The sequence below is a fragment of the Sorex fumeus genome, unplaced genomic scaffold (genome assembly GCF_029834395.1).
Source record: "Sorex fumeus unplaced genomic scaffold, SorFum_2.1 ptg000098l, whole genome shotgun sequence".
Taxonomy (NCBI): domain Eukaryota; kingdom Metazoa; phylum Chordata; class Mammalia; order Eulipotyphla; family Soricidae; genus Sorex; species Sorex fumeus.
The window spans coordinates 57,950,659-57,974,662 of NW_026606155.1; the positions used below are offsets into that span (position 1 = coordinate 57,950,659).

General features: G+C 38.6%; 1 protein-coding gene and 1 pseudogene across 2 annotated transcripts in view; both read left to right on the forward strand.

The window, feature by feature from the left end:
• Positions 1-24,004, forward strand: part of SLC25A21 (solute carrier family 25 member 21) — a 557,492-nt gene that overhangs the window by 53,606 nt on the left and 479,882 nt on the right. The window lies entirely within an intron of this gene.
• On the forward strand, positions 18,963-22,128 carry LOC130041158 (mortality factor 4-like protein 1; annotated as a pseudogene).

Here is a 24,004-nt window from a genome sequence, read left to right on the forward strand (position 1 = left end):
TGATTTCTGAAAAAAAGTTTAGATGGTAAGAGTAATTATTTACTTAGTCTTCATTCACAACCACTGTTTGGCCTGCATTCCAAGTTTCAAAAGGATGATTCATGTACCTTTTAGATTGACAATGAAAAATAAGATGAATAACTGCACTTTGTCAATATCAAAAGCGATTTAACAGTGCATTTAAAAAATAGGTAGAAACTATGAGATAGATAGAATGCTACTATGTAAAGTTATAGTAAGTTGTTTGTAAAAGTATAAGCCAAGATTAGCTAGCTAAGCTGCCATGTCAAAGGATCTGAAATAGCAGTTGGAATGGCATTCATTACTCCAGGTATGTTTTGAAAAGCTGTCCTGCCATGCTTAAAATATGGAAAGACAATATTTTTAAAATGTTCAATTATGTGGTTTTCTTTGAAATCTGGGCAATAAAATCACAAGTTAAAAGAGGTGTAATTGTTTAGTTTGATTGTTATCATTGATAGTGGGATTTTCTTTTGCACCTTAATTTTATATATTTAATATTGTTGAAATGTTATGTGACAATTTATGGATTTAACTAAACGAGCAGGTATATTTGGTTTTCATTATAAATGAAGGACTCAACAACAGCATCTTCAATTCATATTGTTCTGATAAATTTAATGACGTTATTTTTTTAAACCAAAATAAAATTTCTTCTCAGCTGGATTCTTTCACTGTAGGTTTTAATTGCAAACTTTGAAAATGAGAACACTGCTATTATTTTTTATTAAAAGGAGGTGTTCTGGTTAGTTTGGAAAGATCTTCTAGTATGGACTTCCACTAACATGGCTAGGGACTTAAATGTAATTCTTATGTTAGAGAACTTAACATGAGATAACTTATTGCCTTTAGTAGCAATGAATCTTGTGTTCTAATGTTCAGTCATTGTAAGGTAGTTATTTTTACTATCAAAACTCCAAATAGGAGAGGGATAATTAAAGTTTAGCTACTCTGGGTAAGCCATTGGTCTACACATTCAGTATCAAATTCATCTTAAAATGCCATATAAATGAAAATCTATATGTTGTACATTATGGTTCTTGAAACAGTGTTTTACATAAAGCAGATGCTTACTTAATGTTCACTGGCTAATTTTTTTTATGACTATCCTTGCCCAATATGTTTGGGTTTTGCTTTCCTCCTCAAAGTTCATCCCTTAATAACATCCTTTAAAATGTTCTTCTTTTATTTTGCTGGTGGTGGTGGGGGGGGGCTTTTGGGCTATCACTAGCTATGCTCAGGCCTTACTCCTCGCTCAGAGATCCCTCCTAATGGGCTTCAGGGGACCATTTGCAATATCAATGATAGTACATAGGTTTGCTGCTTGCAAGGCAAGCATCCTACCTACTGTACTATTTCTGCAAACTCTTTAAACGGTCTTTTAAAATTTGTTTTGTTTTTTGGGCCACCTTGAGTGGTGCTTGGGCTTACTCCTGGTTCTACATTCATTCACTCTTGGTGGGGCTTAGTGGACCATATGTGGTACTAGGGATTGAACCCTGTGTGATAAAGCAAGCACCCTACCTACTATACTAGTTAGATCCTTTGTAGGACTATTTTCCTGGATAGGTTCTATTTTACATACATGTGTATAATGTGAGCCTTTAAAAAATTCCCTTTATTACATATGCTTTTATATTTTTATTCTTTTTTTTGTTTGCTTTTTGGGTCACACCTGGAGATGTACAAGGGTTACTCCTGACTTTCCACTCAGGAATTACTCCTGGCAGTGCTCAGGGAACCATATGGGATGCTGGGAATCGAACCCGGGTCGGCCGCATGCAAGGCAAACGCCCTAGCCGCTGTGCTATGGCTCCAGCCCCCTATATTTTTATTTTTTTCAAGAAATAGCGATATGACTTTTTAAGGATAATATTAATTATAGTATCTGAGGCATACTTGGGCATATTCAATTAAAATACACTTGGAAGTACTCAGTATGAAATCTTATACTGGCATAAACTGAAGCTATTCATTAGACTGATGTTTCAGTCATGCTTTAGTTGTCCTGCCAATGCTTTTACCTTCTGAATATATTTAAGGCTGAAAGCTGTTATCAAGAGAATCTCTGTAATTCTTCTTAGCAATTTGAATAGGCATGATATCAAAGTCAAATACACTATCTTAACCATTCATGGAGTTCTAAGAGGAACATTTACTTATTTTTCTCTATCACATTTAATACTACATAGTAGGAAAAACAAACAACTGAAAGTATGAAGAAAAATGGAATGTGAGGACATACAAAGCGTGTTTTTTTTCTTTTTTGCTATCACCATGTTCAGCTTATTTTTCTCTATCACATTTAATGCTTAATTAGATACATTAATGGATTATATAAATAATTAAAAATAACTTTCAGATATCTTTAGTGGCAAGTATATAAACAAGTGCATTGTGAGTGTTTCTAAATAAGGTAAACAAACCCCGAGAAAAGCCTTTGAGTGCTTTGCAATTATGTGATTTAATGAGATTTAAAAACTAGTAAGTTTTCTCCCTTTTTCACCTTGTCTTCCATATCACGGTGGGCCTTATATACATTTGGTGGTTTGTGATCTCTATGGAGAAAAAAAATTTTTCCTCTTGATGTTTATTCACTTAAATGCTCTTAAGAGTCTTCTACAAACTAGTGGTGTAGGAGGAGAAATAAAAAGGGCTGTGTCCTGTTTTCATTACTCTGTAGCATCAATTCTTGGCAAAATTTCACAGGACCTTGGCAGTACCACCCTCATGGACCTGCACTTCATTATGGTCTGTAAAAAACCTCCTCTCTTAGCCAGGCTTGTCAGGAGAGAGCCCATGGGAGAAGACGCCAGCAAGTCTAGGAAATGGTCACTTGGTCTTAAAGAAACGCTCCTTGACCACTCGGTATTAACTAAAAATTGATGATACGATTGATGGTATCTGGCCATCCCACAATTCGAGCTGGATGGATGTTATTCTGGATAAAAATATTATTTCTATCTCATTGGCACCAAAGTATTTGTTATCTGCAGCTAAAGTGCTCATTTTATCTATATATGCATCCCCAAAAGTTTCACATTTCACATACTTTTTTATAATATCAAAGAAACTTGATTTGACTACAAAACAGAAAGCATTAAGGTTCATCTTTTCTGAAAACAAACATTAACTGCCCCTCACCAATAAAATGACATTCTTTTGTTAAATTATCTCTCACTTTCTCTCACCTATTTCCTTCCATATGGTGTTAATTTGAATGTGAAATATTAATAATGCGAAATTAAACACTTTACTTACTCTTAAAAGTAGCATTTTATTAGAGCAATCTCAGAAAGCTGTTAAAGAAAATGGTTTAAGTATTGCACAGCAACAAATAATAATGTCTAGTAAAATTAATTTTTTTTGCTTTAAAAGTTTCTAATATACTTCGTCTATTTAGAAAGCAAATGCATTTAATTGTTTCCATCTCTTAAATATGTCTAGCGAGTTCAGTTTTTAGTTGCTGTATAAATAAATTGGTCCTCATTGCATTGCGTTCTTTCAAACATCATTTCAAATTAGAGCTTAATGTGGTTTGAACATTTTGCCAGAATAGTCATCCTACTTTTGTCTGAGGGTGGCTGATTACATCTATCTTTTCCAACTTACAAATGCCAATATATTTAGAAGAATGCAAACCCAACCCTGAGACCATTTGTCATCACACATTGATTGTAGCTCTATATTTTATTATGCTACATAGGAGGAAAAGCAAACAACTGAAAGTCTGAAGGAAAAAATGGAATGTCAGGATAGACTAAGCATTTTTTTGCTATCACCATGTTCAGCTTATTTTTCTCTATCATATTTAATGCTTAATTATATACACTAATGAAATATATAAATACTTAAAAATAACTTTCTGATATCTTAGTGGCAAGTGATATAAACGAATACAAAATATACTGAATGTAAGAGAGAAGGTGCAGTATTCAAAATTAAGTATGTATGACATTCTCAAATAATTAGAGAAATGTTTTGGAGGAGAAAATGCATTATCAATAATAGGATAAAATAATTTTGATTTATGCCTTTATCTACATGGTATATCATGTGTGTATTTACCCACATAGTATCCACTTTTTTGTATTTGTATCCACTCCACTCTATCTTACTGTTATGATGAATGGAATTAAAGAACTAAAAAACTAAAACTATTTAACCAATTCTATCACAAATTTATCCCTCTGGGGAAAAAAGGAAAGTTGGAGATGTTTGTGTGATAGGAAAAGGTATATTTTTTAATTCCGTGTAGCAGAAAATGAGCAGACAGCCATTGCTGGTGTATGGGTATGCTGAGTGATTTCAGCCTCCTGCTGAAATTTCTTTTGGCCTGTTGAAATCTAATCTACCTGAAATGCCCATGAAACCCTTAGGATTGCTTTATCAAGCTTTCTTAGTGTGCTTGACACTTTTAAGAACTGAGTTAGTGCTCAGACTCCCTGGTGATCTTTGGTCTTATAACTTCAAGGCAAAGATTTTATTGGATGTTGTCTGTTGTCTATTTCTACTTTTTAATTAATAAGTATAATGAGTTTTTGATAATCATAATATATGAACTGGTTTAACAAAGAGATCCTAAAATATAGTGACCCAAGGAAATATAGGAATTTTTGTTCTACAAGCTTAAGAAATATAGGCTTCATCTACATTCCCTCATTTCCCTAGAGTATAATCCCGCTCTGCATAGCAAAAGTTGGATCATGCCACTGTGTCCTTATTCTATCCTGAGTTAGTGGGGAGTGTTGATTAGAGAGGAGGGGAAACTTCTTAATATACTTCCAGAAATTGCTTACATCACTAGCTTTCACCTACTATTAGCTGTAATTTAATCATGTGTCTACACCTGACTGTTAAAGAATTCTGGGAACTGTAGTAGGCTATAGGTAATTAGGTGTCCAATTAAAAATAAGTAGTATGGTGGGGTGTTCTATTATTAAAAGGAAGGTTAAAATGAACAAATATTTGAGAGCAATTTGTGGTCTTTGACAAAGAACTATGACTCAGATTTCTGATTTTCTCATTTTTCCCTCTCATTTTCTTCCTTCATCTTCATTAAACCATTTTTTTCTGCTTAATGTTTTCTCTTCCTTATGTTATTCTATAGTATTAGCAGTGGCTAGTGTTCATCCTAAATATATAATGTTCATCAATAACTCATACCCTACAGTGGAGCCTAAAGTATTTTGTGAGCCCTGTCAACTATGAGGGCTGGAGTGATAGCACAGCGGTAGGGCATTTGCCTTGCGTGCAGCCGGCCTGACAGAGCCGGGTTCAATTCCTCCACCCCTCTCGGAGAGCCCGGCAAGCTACCGAGAGTGTCTCGCCTACACGGCAGAGCCTGGCAAGCTACCCGTGACGTATTCAATATGCCAAACACAGTAACAACAAGTCTCAAAAAAAAATGGAGACGTTACTGGGCCCGCTTGAGCAAATCGATGAACAACGGGAGGACAGTCAACTATTGACTAACTTTTCCCCATGAAATCTATTTCCGTTATCACCTTTAACTCATTATGAAGCAGGTTTGTTATGGGGTGGAGGAAAGAAGACAAAGAAAAAGGGAGAATGAAACAATAGTTCAAGTATATAAGAATATATGTTTTATAAAGACAGAATTTTTTCCCTCCAGACTCTCTCCTTAACATACCCAACTCTTACTGGTGTTCAAATTATCATTCATTGTTAAATGAATCACTTAATCACTTAATCACTTAACTTCCTGTTAAGCATTGATTTGCTCAAGCGGGTGCCAGTAACGTCTCCATTAGTCCCTGTCGCGTGGTAGTGTGGCCCAGTGGCATCTGTTCGCTCTAGGAACATGAAAAGCTTCAAACCAATCATTCATGATCTTGATGAAGAAGTCTGACCATCTGGTAGTTGGGCAGCCACGCGGTCTTTTGACATCCCGTGGAATCCAGTCGGTAATAGCTCCAGTCCAGCGGTCGTCTTTAAATCTCATTACGTGACCAGCCCATCTAATTTTTGACACCTTGGCAAACGAGACAGCGTCCCTGATTCTTGATCGTCAACGGATGTCAGAACTCTGGATTCTTTCTCTCATTTGAGTGAAACATGATATTCCAAGCATAGCTCTTTCAATTCCTCTTTGGGAGACTCGAATAGTGTTCCCATCCTGTTTGCGCAGGGCCCAGGTCTCCGAGGCATATGTTAATGCAGGAAGAACAGTGGAATCAAAGTGATGTGTCCAGAGCCGGAGGTTCTTCGTCCTTTTAGCTATTTCTTCGATGCTCTTGAAGGCGTTCCAAGCCTCTCTTCCTCCTATGCAGCTCGGGTGCCAGGTCATTTGTCACGTTGACTTCTCGACCTAGGTACACATAGCTGTTGCATTCAGAGATGATCGTTCCGTTGAGAGCGAATGGCGCATCAGGAACGAGGCTGTTTCTCATGAACATTGTCTTCGTAAGATTCAGCTGTAGTCCGACTTTCCACATTCATGGTCGAACTCGGCAAGCATTTGTGCCGCTTGGCTGATGTTTGGTGTTATAAAAACATTATCATCAGCAAAGCAGAGGTGGTGTAGTTGCCGACCATCTATCTTCACTCCCAGTCCTTCCCATTCCAGTTGTTGCATGATGTTCTCAAGGGTGGCACTGAAGAGTTTTGGTGAAATGGTATCACCCTGCCAAACCCCTCTCTTGACATCGATGATTACTTCTTTGTAGAATGGTGAGATCCTGGTAGTGAATCCGCAATACAGCTCATGGAGGATCTTGATGTATTGAGCTTGAATGCCCTGATTGGCTAGGGCTTCAATGACCGCTTCCATCTCAACAGAATCAAAGGCCTTATTTAAATCAATGAACGTTAGACAGAGCGGCATCTTGAATTCCCGAGAAACCTCAATGAGCTTGGTTATCGTGTGGATATGGTCGATGGTGCTGAATCCTTTGTAGAACCCGGCTTGCTCGCATGGTTGTCCTTCATCTAGTGTTCTGCCAATCCTATTTAGGATGACTCAAGTGAACAACTTGTAGATGACAGACAATAGGCAGATCGGGCGATAGTTGCCAATGTCATGGATGTCTCCCTTCTTGAACGGTAGTACAGTCCTGCTGGTTTTCCCCTGGGACGGAACCTTGCATTCAGACAGGTAGCGTGTGAAGAGCTGAGCCAGTGTATTGATGAGTACTGACGGCAGGTTCTTCAGGTGTTCAGGTCTGACCTTGTCTGGGCCGGGTGCTGTTCATTTCTTTACTGATGAAATGGCATGTCGGATTTCAGAAAGGAGAACATTGGGAACACATATCCATCCTGAGGAATTTGGTATGTTGGCAAGTGGACATGGCTATCGAAGAGATTTGAGTAGAAGTCATGGATAATCTTCTCCATTGCCATTCTGGAGGATGTGATGGATCCATCAGGACGTCAGAGAGCATTCATCTTGGTCTTGTTGTCGGCAAAAGACAGGCGGGCATTACAAATACTTTTCCCGGCTTCTGCTGCATCTACCAGCACTTCTGCTCTTCTCTCTTTGAGGTCTTCCTTGATCGCATCTCTGCACTGCTTTGCGAGCTCGGACGTTAGCTTGCAGTTGCCTGAGGCATGCGCCAAACCACGCTGGCGAATAAGCTCAAGAGTTTTCGAAGACAGGCGTTTTTTTGTGGCTATCTCTCTCTTGGCGTTCCTCACACATTCATGGAGGTGCTGAACCAGTCGATCGTATTCCTTGTCAATGTTGTCAACAATGGCATCTTCCCATGTTGCTGCAATAGTGCCAAAGAGCTCCCAGTTGGTGGTCGTTCTGGGAGTTCTCTTTTTAAACTTTGCAGCCCTTTCTCCCCGCTGTGTGAAGTAGAATTTTGCACGAAGGAGACGGTGGTCCGATCCTGTTCGAAATTTTGGGACAACAGCTACCTCGGTCAGGCAAAATCATTGATTGAATATGATGTGGTCTATTTTGTTGTGGAAGCATCCACCGGGAGACTCCCATGTCCAACGTTTAGATTCTGCCTTCTGGAACTGTGAGTTACCATGGACGGTCTTGGTCGACATGATGAACTCAGACAGTCTCTCACCCTGTTTGTTCCATTCTAGGCCATGGGTCCCGATGTGAATTCTTCAGCTGATCTTCTCGGTCTTATCTTGGCATTAAAATCACCCACAATGATCTTGTAGGAGGTGTGGTCATCTTTATAAAACTTCTCCAGCTCCATGTAGAACTTCTCGATTTCTCTTTCATCATAATGAGATGTTGGTGCATAGACAATGAAGATAGAAACTGGTGGCAGTGAGCCACATCTATTCAAATGTAAACGTCCGATTCGGGTTGTTAGGCATTCTAATGAATCAATGCTCATGGCCAAGTTTGTGTTGACAAGACACCGATGCCTCTGACACCTCTTTTATCGCTTGTTCCAAGGAACAATTCTTCTCCAGTGTCGAAAACGGCAGGATGAGATTGGTGCCTTCTTGTCTCGGTCAGACCAATGATGTACTTGATCTTTCGCGCTTGTACCATCAGGTCCTCGATGGATGCATCTGATGCTAGCATACGTGCATTGAAAGTACAGACGATCATTTTTGTCTTCCTTCATTGTGGCAACCTAGTTCGGCCTTGATATTTTATCGGCCTCTCCTTTCTCATCCTTCTCAGTGCTGCCGTGTTGGTGAAGCCTTCAGGGTCAGGTGAATGAGACCCATTGTAATTACTGGTTTTGGCATATTGAATACACAACGGATAGCTTGCCAGGCTCTGCCGTGCGGGCGGAATACTCCCGGTAGCTTGCCAGTCTTTCTGAGAGGGATAGAAGCTTTGGGGGCGACGTCTAATCGTCCTCGTAGGTCTTACCATATTTGAACCTATCAAATATGGTAGGGCAATTATGGAAGATGGGTATTTATTGTCTTATGGTGTGTTGCGCGGCCGCTTTGTTAAATGAATGACTGCGTTAATTTTACACAATTTTGACCTCATTTATTATAAACTCTCATCTCCTCCAACTCAATCTCCTCACTGCTAATATTAGTTTTTAATTAGAAAAATATTCTTTGCATGCAAAATAGAAGCCTATCTGACCTCTTGGCTTGGTAATGTCTCATGATAATGGATTTAATTGTCATGTATAAGAGAAAGTATACAGAAAACAATAATTTTTCTCCTTTGAGGAGAGTGAATTATTATCTAGTAGAAATATGTTGTTCAGCGGTAGGGCGTTTGTCTTGCACGCAGCCAACATGGCCGACCCGAGTTCGATTCCTCCGCCCCTCTTGGAGAGCCCGGCAAGCTGCTGGGAGTATCTCGCCTGCACGGCAGAGCATGGCAAGCTCCCCGTGACGTATTCGATATGCCAAACACAGTAACAACAAAGTCTCCAATGGAGACGTTACTGGGACCGCTCGAGCAAATCGATGATCAACGGGAGGGCCTTTAACTTTTTACCTTTTATTCTATTTTTTGACAGCACTAACTTTTCAAACCAGAGGCAAGTGATGGCAAGAGAAAAGGGTTTTTTTTTTTGTGGAATCTGAGTTCTATATCATTCCTATGAGGCCTGGATGTACTCCCTGTGAGGTATTTGTTAGGAGGCACAAAGGGTCTGTCTTAAACAAAGCCCCAGTTGTTTGAATTGATTATCATGAAGATATCGTCATAAATTTCTTACCTCTATTCCTTTAAACTCCTTTCCAAAGCTCCAGGGTTCACTATCAGTATTTGGAAACTAAAAATCTGTTTTTCCCCCCGCCTCCCATGGGTCATCGAAAGGAACCAGAGAAGGAGCCTCTGGGGTTGTAAAATTTACTGGTTTGTAGTTTGATTGGGGAGGAGACACGTAGATGATTAGTGAAATTCATGTTGAACTTATCAGTAAGTTTTGTTGGATATAAAAGTTTGGAAGGTTCTTATTCTAACAAAAGTTAAAAACTTACTGTTGAACTAAACTTATTTTATAGATGGAAGCTCCAAGAAGCAGGAGAGAATTGTTATTTAGGTGTTTAGGTAATTTTCAAAAACAAAGTCAGGTCCAGAATTCGATTTTCTTTCTTCTGAGCTGGTATATTCTCACTGCTATGCATTTATTGACTCCAAAGTATCCTTATATCAATGTTTTGTCATTGTTTTATTTATGGCATCTATTAATCAAGTTACATGATATGTTTTGGCTCAAACAGGTATTTTTTTAACTTCATTGTCAATATTACAGTTAATTATTGAGAAGCAGCTGTCTGGGAGTAAAATATTTTTGGTACCATGAATTTTCTGACATTCCTAGCCATGAATTTCCAGATGTTCCATTCGCTCTCAACAGAACGAGCATCTCAGAATGCAGCAGTTATGTGTACCTAGGTTGAGAACTCAACATGACGAACCACCTGCACCTGAGCTGTGCAGGAGGAAGAGAACGGCATAGAACGCCTTCAAGAGCGTCAAATAAATAGCTAAGAGGACAAAGAACCTCCGGCTCTGGGCACATCTCTTCGATTCCACTGTTCTTTCTGCATTAACATATGCCTCAGAGACCTGGGACCTATGAAAACAGGATGAGAATCCTATTCGTGCCTCCCAAAGAGGAATCGAAAGAGCTATGCTTGGAGTATCACGTTTCACTCAAGTGAAAGAAGGAATCCAGAGTTCTGACCTCCATTGACAATCGAGAATCAGGGACGCTGTCTCGTTTGCCAAGGTGTCAAAAATCAGATGGGCTGGACACGTAATGCGATTTGGAGAGGACTGCTGGACTAGAGTCGTTACTGACTGGATTCCATGGGATGTCAAAAGATCGCATTGCCATCTGCCTACGAGATGGTCAGACTTCTTTGTCAAGACCCTAAATGATTGATTTGAGGCTCTTTGTGTTCCTGGAGCAAGCAGATGCCACTGGGCTACACTAGCACTTGACAGGGGCGAATAGAGATGTTACTGGTGCCCACTGGGGGCAAATCTATGAGTAACAGGATGTCAAGTGATCTAGTGATCAAGTGACCATGAATTTAGCAGGCCATGATTGATATGGCAGAGTCCTTCATATAACTGAATGGCAGTGCTGACTAAGCAAAATGGAGAGATTGAATTTTAGAGGAAAAAGGGTTAAGAAGGACCTCATCACTCCTTTCTTGTGCTCTTCAACCCAATCAGGTGCTGCTTTTTTCCTACGTTTTGCACTTGATTTTGTTTTCTGGGTCAGGCTGGTGATGCTCAGGGAATACTCCTGGCAGGACTCAGGGGACCATATGGAGTGCTGGGAATCAAATCTGGGTAAGCCATATGGAAGACCATGGGCTTATCTGCTGTATTGCTCTTCCTTGTATCTTTATTGTAACATTTCTGTATATGCTTTGGTTTTTGTCAGACTCTCATCTTTATGAGAGCCTATATGCATTGTGTTTAAAGTAGATTTGCTGAATCTTCTAGAATTCACTGAAACTCACCTTTTTTCTGTATGCCTATGAGGAATTTTGAGACATGTGAAAGTTGCCTTTTTCCTGCTATTTAGTATCTTATTTTGCATTTAATAATGAAACGGCTTCTCTAGAGACTAGTTTTCTGGCTAACTAATGCCTTTACAAACCAATATAATTTCTTAACATGAAACATAAGTAATAGAAGTTCAGAGGAAATGAGCTCTTAGATTCCCTAGAGCATGGCTATAAAGTCTGAAGTTGTGTTCACAAACTATTGTTTTACAGCAATTACACATTTTTTTTAACAAGTAAAAAATGTTTTTCATGAGAAGCACAGGTCAACCTAAAGTCAGAAACTATGTTTCTTAGAATAAGAGACTTATTATAAGAATATTAGAAAGTTTGCTCGAACTATTTTAATAATACTTTAATAGTTGTCTTTAATTATATTCTATTAATCAGTGCTTTGATTTTGTTAAAATATATGTTAATTTTTTATCTTTTGGAGCGATAGCACAGCGGGTAGGGTGTTCGCCTTACAAGCGGCCAACATGGCCGACCCGAGTTCGATTCCTCCGCCCCTCTCGGAGAGCCCGGCAAGCTACCGAGAGTATTCGATATGCCAGACACAGTAACAACAAGGTCTCCAATGGAGACGTTACTGGGCCCGCTCGAGCAAATCAACGATCAACGGGAGGGCCTTTACCTTTACCTTGAGAAATATGACTGACAAAAAATTATTTATCAAACTGCTTTCTAATTTTCCTTAAAGATTCAGGTTATCTACTAAAAAAGGATTAGCCAACAGCATGACAAGTTTTAGTGTAAAAATGTTGTAATGGACCTAAATGTAAGTATCTACCATTATTTCCCATTCTGAAAGATGCCTCAAGAACTATGATAAAACCCTGAATTATAAAAACCAAGTGATGTATTTGCTCTTGGGAAGTTAATAAGAAGTAAAAATAAAGCTTGCACATGGGTCATCTTGCTGCATGAAATCATTACTTTCTCAAGCATCAACAGGTAAATATAAAATAATTTTTTCAGGAGGCCAAAATGACATGTATATATTTTAGTTAAATCCATGGTACTGAAATTCATGTATATATTCTAATGACTAATGAATAAAATTTCATTGAAGCAAAAAGTTTTACAAATGCCACAAACCTGATACCTTATGTTATATTCCAAAAGGAATTTCTCTTCCTCTCTCACACTTCTTACACTTCCTCCCTCCTTCCTCACCCTTTTCACCCATCTCTCCTACCCTCTTTGCTCCATTCTTTTGTCATTTTTTTTCTTCCTTGGACTTCTTATTTTTAGACTTGATCAGAGATCTTCTGTTTAATTGAAGTGGTGTTGTTAAGTGGTATTTTCCTCAAAGAAGACATCATTGATACCATGGTTATCTACCTCATTCTGAAACTCTTACTAAGATTTCACCCATTTACATGTTATATTTGTGGCATTTTGTAAAAAATTTCATGGGGTGCAACAAATTGAAATTTTTTTATTTATAGGCGAGAAAACTGTACCTAATCTCTTAGTTTGTAAAGTGGGACAGAACATAAGGCAAAAAATAAACCCTCAAACAAATATATTTAAAGTCTTCTCTTTTATTCCAACAGACATGAATACACTTAATAAGCTATCAGAGAAGGGTAAATAAAGTGATAGATTAATGTGAAGTTGCTAATATGCCAGAAATTGGAATGTGGGGGGAGTGAATGTTTTAAAAACAGGGAACAAAAGTTGAAAATGAACTTGGGATAAAACAATGAAAAAGATATGGGTGTGGTCTTGGAATTATATGTATGAGAAGGCATCATTAACAGTATTATAAAATATTGAAATCTCAATAAAATTAAAAATATATACCTTTGTTCCTTTATATTTTTATGTGTTTGGTCTCTGGGCCACATTTGGTGATGTTCAGGGGTTATTCCTGGCTCTGTACTCAGGAATTACTCCAGACAGTTCTCAGGAGACCATATGGGATTCTGGGGGTCAAATCTGAGTCAGCTGTGTGCAAGTCAGGTTCCTTACCCATTGTACTATCTCTCCAGCCCCCATACCTTGATCCTTTTAAATATCCTTTTCATGTTGTGTGTGTGTGTGTGTGTGTATGTGTGTGTTTAACTTTATGGTTCAAAAAGCTAGAACATGAAGAGTGAACACATACAAACATATCCCATTATCTCATGTTAGAAATCACACTTTGTAGTTCCCGATATGATTTTTTTCCCTGAATTTCATCCATCCCTAAACACACAGCCCTCCCTTTGTGAAAGAACTCACATCTTGTAATTCCCAGTGTATCAGATTTTCTTGATTTTCAATCTGTTGCTATGCAAGGTCTCAAAGGCCTCAATACCTGTTTTCCTCTGTATATGATTCAAAACTTTTATTTGAGATGAATTGTTTAGCAGAATTAGCCTTTTAAACTTTATTTAAATAATAAATGCATATTATTTTTATTCACTACTTTTTCTTGCTCATGGACTCAACTACAAAGTGGACATTATATAATGAATGTAGCAAAGCTTTCTTTTCAAGTTTCTTGATCTAGTTTCTGGTTCGGTAATAATAGTTAAGAATGATTCAATGATTTGTTTGTGCTCTATTCTGATACCAAGGTTTCTATTTCTAGTGTTTATTTTGTAAAAGTAAAAAGCCTTTATATACTCATAGTCAACCAGTTCCTTAGCAGACATAAAGCACCTACCTCCATGTGCTGTACAGAATTGGGATTTGACAGTTAAAGAGGTTCTCCATTCGGTTGTGGGACTTTGTACCATTTTAACAAACCTTACATTTTCTCCCTTTTGCATCATGCCTCTGCAATGTTATTTACTTAAAAAAAATTTTGGGGGGGTCACACTCAGCCATACTTAGGACTTACTTCTTGTTCTGCTCTTAGGGCTAACTCCTGGCAATGCTTGGGAGACCATATGTCGTACCAGGGATCAAACCAGAGTCAGTTGTGTACAATACAAACACTCTACACACAATGCTGTCATTCTAGGTTAGCATTACTTTTAGAGGCATAAAATATTATGATTAACATTCCCATTTTATAGGCTAGAAGATTATACATAACAAATATTAATTATGAGCCTTACCCATGACAATAGAATGGGAACTTTTTTAAGAGTTGAATTATGAAATATATTGCCTATGATTAAAGACTCCTGAGAATGTCAGGAGTAATTAATAATTACTTAATTAATTACATTAATTAATTAAGGTAATTAATAATTACCCTGGGGCAAGAGGCATGAATTAGACTTTCTAGGGAACTAGGCTTGGGAACTCCATTTATTAGTTGTGAATAACTGAAGACTCAAGTACCTGAATCTTTCTTTCCTTTTTTTTTTTTTTATCCCTTGTTTATTCCAGCTGCCTTCTTCCCCCCACTCATGAGGCAGGCTTCCAACTATGGAGCTATCTTCCTGGCCCTTGTTCTCATTAATGTTCTTTCTCATTAAGTGAGAATATAATAATAATTACATAATCATAATGATATCTATGGATTGAATGAGTGAAATACTTGGGATATTTATAGTACATAGTGGGCACTCTAGGGCTGGAGTGATAGCACAGCAGTAGGGCATTTGCCTTGCACGCAGCCAACATGGCCCACCCGAGTTCGATTCCTCCACCCCTCTGGGAGAGCCCGGCAAGGTAACGAGAGTATCTCGCCTGCACGGCAAAGCCTGTCAAGCTACCCGTGACGTATATGATATGCCAAACACAGTCACAATGGAGATGTTACTGGGCCTGCTCGAACAAATTGATGAACAACCGGAGGAAAGTGACAGTGACAAATTGAATGTAGTTTAATACTGCAAGATACTGGCTGGAGCGATAGCACAGCGGATAGGGCGTTTGCCTTACAAGCGGCCAACATGGCCGACCCGAGTTCAATTCCTCCGCCCCTCTCGGAGAGCCCGGCAAGCTACCGAGAGTATCCGATGTGCCAAACACAGTAACAACAAAGTCTCCAATGGAGATGTTACTGGGCCCGCTCGAGCAAATCGACGATCAACGGGAGGGCGTTTACTTTACTTACTGCAAGATATAGTTACAAGCTTTCATGTTTTTGTTACAACCATACAATGATCAAACACCCATTCCCCACCACCAATCTCCCCAGTATACCCCCCCTTTTTTACCCTCCCCCCTGCCTCCATGGCAGACAATTTCCTCCATATTCTGTACTTTTGGGAATTATGGTTTGCAATACAGATACTGAGAAGTTATCAGGTTTGGTCCTTTATCTACTTTCAGCACACATCTCCCATCCTGACCTATCCCTCCAACCATTATCTTCTTAGTGATCCCTTCTCTATTCCAGCTGCCTTCTTCCCCCACTCATGAGGCAGGCTTCCAACTATGGAGCAATCTTCCTGGCCCTTGTGTCTACTACTGTCCTTGGGTAAGATATCATTGTTGAACCAGTTCTCATCTTGGAGCAAAATGATAGTTTCATCACAATCTACATTTTAATTCTTATTCTGCTAATAGACACTTACCTCATAAGTAAGTCATCTTTAGCTTTAACTCTCTTGGTTTCTTTTTAATAGCTGTGGCTATTGATTTTTTTTATTTGGGGTTGTATACCTATAATTTATTCCTACACTGATCCTCCTAGAGTTAAAAATAAAATTGAAAAGCACACTTAAATTTGGAAATACAGAGAAAGGCTTTTCTCTTTCAGTTCACATTGTTGTCATTCAATTTTGTATGCAAAGGACCCACATCTTCAGCCCTATTAGGACATCTTAGGTTTTTCTTTTCTTTCTTCTTTTTTTTTTTTTTTTTGCTTTTTGGGTCACACCTGGCGATGCACAGGGGTTACTCCTGGCTCTGCACTCAGGAGTTACTCCTGGCGGTGCTCAGGGGAACATATGGGATGCTGGGAATCGAACCTGGGTCGTCCGCATGCAAGGCAAATGCCCTACCAGCTGTGCTGTCTCTCCAGCCCCAGGTTTTTCTTTTTTTCTTTTTTCTTTTTTATCTTTTGTATGCAAGATCAAATACTTTGTTCCTTCTTAACTCTTTTCATTCCATGTTTACAGTAAGGTTCATTGTGACTGAAATAAAATTATCACTGATTTGATACCCAGAATGAGAAGTTCTATTATCTCGTATATTTGGTAGTGACTGATTTCTAATCTTTCTATGATTCACTGTTTGATTTTACTTTCTATTGTTTGGCTAAAATGATGGCATCCAGTTCTCAATATTTTATTTAATCCCCTTTTTATTTATTACTGTCTTTTGTTTTTGCTTTTGTTTAGGGGCCATACCTGGCAGTGCTGGAGGCTACTCCTGCCTGGGAATTTGGCTGAGAGCTGGGAGGGTCACTCCTGCTAGTGTCCCAGGGAACATACCCAACATACTCTGCCAAGGATCCTGCATGCAAAGCATACACTTCAGCCCTCTAAGAGATTTCCCCAGACCCACTATATGTGTGTGTATATATATATGAGACATATATGACATATATATAACTATATATATATAACTATATATATGTATAACTACCATTATTCTCAGTGTTTCTCAACCTTTTCAGGAATAGCAGTGAAACAAGGTTAGGTAAAAGCATAAAATCCTAAGAAACTAGGCAAAGTTCCAGGAGAAATAATCATGTGTATTACATTTAAAAATAATTTTAAACAGATTTTAAGTTCTAACACTTATGAGTCATACATATAATAATTTATATAGTAACATTACTTTAACATTTTAAAATTGTTTTCATACATAATATGAATAAAATTATCTCATTCAATGTATTATATTTTTGAAGCACATATTCTCATTATCATTTTGCAGATGAGGAAGCTGAAATGCAAGAATTTACATAAGAAATTTAATAGTAAAAATTCAGAACTATAAAACAAAATTGGACTGGAGCGATAGCACAGCGGAAAGGCGTTTGCCTTGCACACAGCCAAAATGGCCGACTCGAGTTCGATTCCTCTGCTTCTCTCGGAGAGCCCGTCAAGGTACTGAGAGTATCTCGCCTGCACGGCAGAGCCTGGCAAGCTGCCCGTGACGTACATGATATGCCAAAAACAGTAACAACAAGTCTCATGATGGAGACGTTGCTGGGCCCGCTCAAGCAAATCGATGAACAACGGGAAGACCGTGACCGTGGCCGTGATAAAATAAAATTAGCCATAGCTCATTTCAGCACTCAGATATAACTATTGTTAACATTTTAGTACATTTATTTTTATTACTTGTTCTATATGTATATTTTATGAACATACTTAAATATATGCCATATTTCAGCATATATTTTGGTATGATATTTTGCTTTATAGTCTCTGAGTCTTGGCCGTTGATGGGATTACATGGCGCCAGGGGGCCAGTTGGTGGGTGTGACCCCTACCTACTGGAATTTGGAGGATCTGGGTGGAGGATGCTCAGCCTCAATCCGAGTAGTCTTGGAGATCTCAGCCCCGGGACCCGCGTGCCTTTGTTCCCCTGCTGGTGCCTTCATGTGTGCGGAGAGTAGTCTCAGCATGGTGGTGGCTGGTTCTGGAGGTCTTCGGAACTGGCAAGCTACCGAATGTAACTTGTCCACACGGCAGAGTCTGGCAAACTCCCCGTGGCGTACCCAATATGCCAAATACCAGTAACAATGAAGGGTCTCATTCTCCCCACTCTGAAAGAGCCTTGAATATGGCACTTTTTAAAAAATCTCAGGGCTAGGACAAAGGAGACGTTACTGGGGCATGCTCAAGGCAATCGATGAATAACAGGATGGTCGTGATCGTGATCGTGATATTTTGCTTTATAAATTTATCATTATAATATCACTTAAAATATTTTTTATTTTTTATTTTGTTTTTGTGTCACACCTGACAATGCTCAAGGTTTACTTCTGGTCCAGCACTTAGGAATTACTCCTGTCAGTGCTTGGGGGTTGGACTATATGGTGGGGGGATCAAGTCTGGGTCAGCCACGTGCAAAGCAGCGCCTTACCCACTGTACTATTTCTCTTGCCCCCAAATCTTTACAAGCCATTTAAAATCCACTGCACAACTATAAAGTTTATTAGATAATTCTTATTAGATAATTCTTTTATTAATGAACATTATTTTTTCATTTTTAACAGAACAGAATTGTGATGAATGTTTCTTCATGTGAATATTTTTCAATTATCAAGCGATTACATTTTATTTTATTTTGTGTCAGGCACTTTTCTTCTCTCTCTCCGTTTGGCCATTGTGGTTTGCAATATTGATACTAAAAGGTTAAAGCGATTACATTTTAATGGATATATGAGATATTTAAAACATAAAGATCACCCATAGGCATCTTGTGTGATAAATGGCTTCCATTTTTAGAATTGGCCAAGACTTGGGTATATTTCACAAGGCATCAGAAAGGAACAGTCTAATCTACAGAGGAACTTTAGCTTTATCAGCTTTGTGCTTAATGAAGAAAATGTCAGAAAAGCAAACCCAAGGGACTGATGGCTCTGGGTATGGTAGAGAGTAGTCAGTGATGTCTGGTGGTGGGAGGAAGAGGAGGCAGTGAATCACTAATTTATGGTACCTAAGCAGGACCTGAAGTCTTAATTCTGGGCGGGTAAGTGAGTGCTGTTTTCATGGGCCTCTTCTTTATGAAGTGTGTAAGGTTGCCATAAAGGACAAATAAGTGAAATATTTTATACATTACAGTGATTACTGAAAGCAGAATGAGTTACTGAAAGCAGAATGCTTCAAATATGTGGACTCCAATCTGCAAAACAGTAAGAACCTCACAAAGCTAATTAGAAAGCAAAAAAGGGGGAGAAAAAAAAGAAAAACAAAAGTTCCTGGGAATGGTAATGTGACAGTACCAGTAAGACACCTCTGCCTCCTCAGAAGAAAAGAGCCTGAGTAGAAATGAGCCCACAGTTGAAAATGAGACTTTCATGAATGAAGTTGAAAGTTAAAGTAACAATTCCCAAGAAACTGAAAGCATGACTGGTTGATGACTGGGTTTGAATTACTATATAGAATCAGCTCTTCTATCTCCCTACCCAAAAGAATGTAAACTTCATTCTAGAGAATTATGCAAATTATAAGAAATCTTGCAGAAACACAGATGCTGTCAGTGAAGTAGTGGCAGGAATAGAAATACTTCAGTGTAATGTTGGGTACTCAACTTCTGTATAAATTTGAGAGACTGCAGTGTGGTGAAATCCTAGCAGGCCACCCTGATGTCCCTCTATCCCAGTGTATGGTATACCACACCTGCTAAGATTGTAAGAATTGGTGCTGTGTTGGCCTAAACACCTCCAAATTTAAGAGCCTACTTTATTACTAAATTACTCTCATGATTTTCTGAAGTACTTGGTGAAAAATTCTTCAGCTCTGTTTAGTACCGGCAAATAAGAAGTAACCCCTCCTGAGTGCCACCGGAAAATGATGGCATTCATGCTTTTGGGTAACACACTTCTGTTCTTAGTCCTCTTGTACATTTTATGTACTTTGAAAACATTATTAGTGTATAACAAAATTGATGTTTGTTTTCTGTTTGGGTTTAACATCAAAATTAAAGAAGTTACATGTTCATTCTCTCTCTCTCTCTCTCTCTCTCTCTCTCTCTCTCTTTCTTTTAATTTCAAAGTTTTTACCAGTGTATTCAATGATGGATGATGGAGATAGATACCATACTATTTTATTGCCTTCTTGACAAAACTGTTTGTGAATACTGGTGGTCCTATTCCTTTGGCACTATGAGTTTTGACATTATGTGTTAACGCTCTATGACAAATACTCTGATTAATAGTGCCAAAGATATGATGAAGTGTATATACCTGAACACATGCATCCATTTGTGCCCTTTTTTAATGGTACTTAAGGAGCCCACCCTTTGCAGGCCATCATGGTGTTCCTTAGGCATCTTACTTCTGTTCAAGTTGTAGGATAGTGGCTTGTTTCCTTGAGATTGTGTTAATGCATGTTTGCCATAATAGAAACAATGCCTATTGTGGCTGCAGTGTTCTACAAAAGTCAATCTTTTAGGACTTGTTTTTCAGATCTTCAAAAAATTGTTTCTTTGCTTCAAAATAAGCAAACCTAGAAGCAATAATAAAGAAGAAAAATAAAGATGAAAACATAGCATTTACATAATAGGTTTTTGGCCACCCCTTACATTGATCAAGGCCTTCTCCTTTTTCTATACTTAGGGATCACTCCTGGAAGTGCTTAGGGGACCATATGTGGTGCCAGGGATTGAACTGGAGTTTGCAGCATATAAGTCAAGTGTATTAAACACAGCACAATCTCCCTGGTCCAGTGAACATTTTAGAAGTGGAAAATATGAGGCATATCTGTGTTGATTAGGATCACAGAAATGGGACAATATCAGATTAATGTGCTTTGTAAACATTTCTCACTGCTGTTTTCATTTTTGGGGGGTGGGTGAGGGCATATCTGACAGTGCTCAGGATTTACTCCTGGTTCTGTGCTCAGGGATCACTACTGGCAGGCTTGGAGGATCATCTGGGTTGCTGGGGATAGAATCCAGTCTGTTGTATGCAAGACAAACACTCTACCCATTAACTTATCTCTCCAGCCCAGGTATTAAAATTTAAAAGTAGGATTGACTGAATGATAAAAAGCCTAACACAAAACGTATGTTTCTGAAATAATCATATAGGTAATTTTAACTTAATTTCTTAAGTTTGTCATGACTGATTCTTAGCAACTGTCACTGTCCTCCTGTTGTTCATCAATTTGCTCGAGCGGGCCCAGTAATGTCTCTGTTGGAGACTTTTGTTGTTGCTGTGTTTGGTAAATCTAATACCTCACGGGTAGCTTGCCAGGCTCTGCCGTGCGGGCGAGATACTCTCGGTAGCTTGCTGGGCTCTCCGAGAGGGGCCGAGGAGTCGAACTCGGGTCGGCCATGGCCATGTTGGCTGCATGCAAGGCAAAGGCCCTACCGCTGTGCTATCACTCCAGGCAACTTAGCTAATGGTATTAGAGGAATGAATGGGCTGAATGACATAATGATAAGGAAAGCTACTATAGGGGAATAAAGAAAGGTCAAAAGCAAAAGGATCTAAAAACTGGTTTATATAACTGAGCTTACTATGGCAGTGTGATGTGGGGGTGTGTGTGAGATAAGGAATGTTGAGATTGGGGTAGTAAGGAAGTTCCTGGGACAATGGAGGAGTGAAACTCATAGTTTCAGAGGAAAAGGGACATGAAAAATATTACAGTTTTCACAATTACATTACAAAGTGGAATTCAAAGAAGAATGCATAATATAGCAGAATCGAGAGAACATTTGATCTGAGATGGATAAAGACTGGCAGAGACAGGGACAAGAGAACATATTGACAGTGTCTATAGCTATGGAAGCTGGAGAACCACATTATTTGTTGGTTTCTAATTTGATTTCAAAAGAGAACATTGCTGTATCAAAGGTTAATTATACTTATTTCCTTAATGTGATTTTAGAAAAATTATTCAATATTTCAGACCATGGGGTTATAAGTCCTAAAATCACATTAAGGAAATATACTTATTTGCTTAATGTGATTTTAGGAAAATTATTCAATATTTCAGAGCATGGGGTTATAAGTCTAGAAAAGTAGGGAAAAATTAAGCTTACCTCAATGTGACAATTAAAAAAGGTTATAATGCAAGTTACTTGTTTCGTATAGGTTATGCGTACTACAGCGCCTGCCATTACCATTGCCCAGAAAATGGTAACTTTTAATATCCTGAAAATTCAACTGAAAAAATAGTGAAAAAAGCATGTTAAAACAGAGGGGGTTAAGTCTGGCGAATTCTGTAAAGTAAGTGAGAAATAATAAGGATGAAGAGCTAGACTGGAGTTTAGACTTCGTTTTTGACTCCTAAACTCAGATTCCTACTCTTAAAAAGACTCAAGAGAATTCTTGGAAAAACTAATGACTGTTACAACTGAATATTTTGATGTATTAAGTGTAAATTACTCAGAAGCATATGGATCAAATTCCATTCAAGCAAACGCATGAGTTTAAACATTACAGGGAAAGACACATGAGACGGACCCTACTGCATTAGGAAATCTCTTTTGTTTACTGTAGCAAAGTCTTAAGTACACTCACAAAGAAAGGTGGAGCCATGCTCCCAGGAGAAGGGGCAGCAGGTACAACCTCAGCCCCGATGTGGCAAAGTCCAAATGATAACAAATGAAAGATTTATTTATTTATTTATTTATTTATTTATTTATTTGCTTTTGGGTCACACCTGGCAATGCACAGGGGTTACTCCTGTCTCTGCACTCAGGAATTACTCCTGGCAGTGCTCAGGGGACAATATCGATGCTGGGAATGGAACCCATGTTAGTTGCTTGCAAGGCAAACGCCCTACCCGTGGTGCTATTGCTCCAGTCCCAACAAATACAAAGTTTAAAAAGCATTCTTAATTCTATTAAAAGAGTAGGTAAATACTGCATAATAGTCATCAGTCAAGAAAATAGGAAGTCATCTTTTTAAAAAAATGAAGGATGGAATTCAGAAAAACTCTGTCAATGGAATCTGGAAAAGCAGACTCTTCTGCAGCAAAAACAAACTTGAATAGAAATCATGGCTGTATTTTAAAGTTCTTGTATAGCTTGAAGCTGAGATAAGTGAAATAGCCAGCCTAGTATTATATTCTAGGAAGTTCTTGACAGAGCAGAGACTAGAATCTATGTCATCTACAGAATCCTCCACTCAGGGCCACACTCTGAATAAATGTAGGTTCTGAATTTTTGTCAAGGGCTCTGACACCTAAGACCACTCACTTTGCATGCTGGAGCGTCAGGTATGATTCTCAGCACTGCATGGTAGCCTGAGCTTTACCATGAGTGACCCATGAGCACTATAAGATGTCACCAAAAAGAAAAAAAGAAAAGAAAAGAAAAGAGGGCAAAATACCCACTTAAAAAAGGGCAAGAAATGTGGGTAAACACTTTTTACATAAATTCACTACCATTGCCATGCCATTTTATTTCCATTTATTTGATAATTTTTTTTTCTTTTTGGTGTCTACTTATTCATGCATGCATCCACCCATTCTTTGACAACAGCTTTTGCATAAACAAATTTGGAGTAAATTACAAACAACGTGGACTGCTATAACATTGCCATAGACTGTGAAGATTATGAATAAATTTATTTCTCTCAACTTTGGAAGCTGGGGTGTTGGAGATCATGGAAATATTTTCTCTCTGTGTGTTCTCTCATGGAAGAAGGGGTGACAGAAACCTCTCTGTCTCTTTATATAAAAATGGCTGAAGAGCTAGCAGAGCAGGTAAGGCACTTACCTTGCTTATTGGGTTTTGATCCCAGGCATCCTATATAGTGCCTTGAGCACTACCAAGAGTGATTCCTGAATGCAGAGCTAGGAGTAACCCCTAAGAACTGCTTGGTGTGGGCCCCAAGCCAAATAAATAATAATATAAGGGTACTCATCCTATTCATGAAAGTTCTATCCTCATGACCTACTCCCAAAAGTCCCCATCTCCTAAACATCACATTAGATCTTAGAATTTAGCATATAAATTTTGCAAGAGTGTAATCAGTCAGTATGTAGCAACTCCCCCATAGCACGGCAGGTAGGGCGTT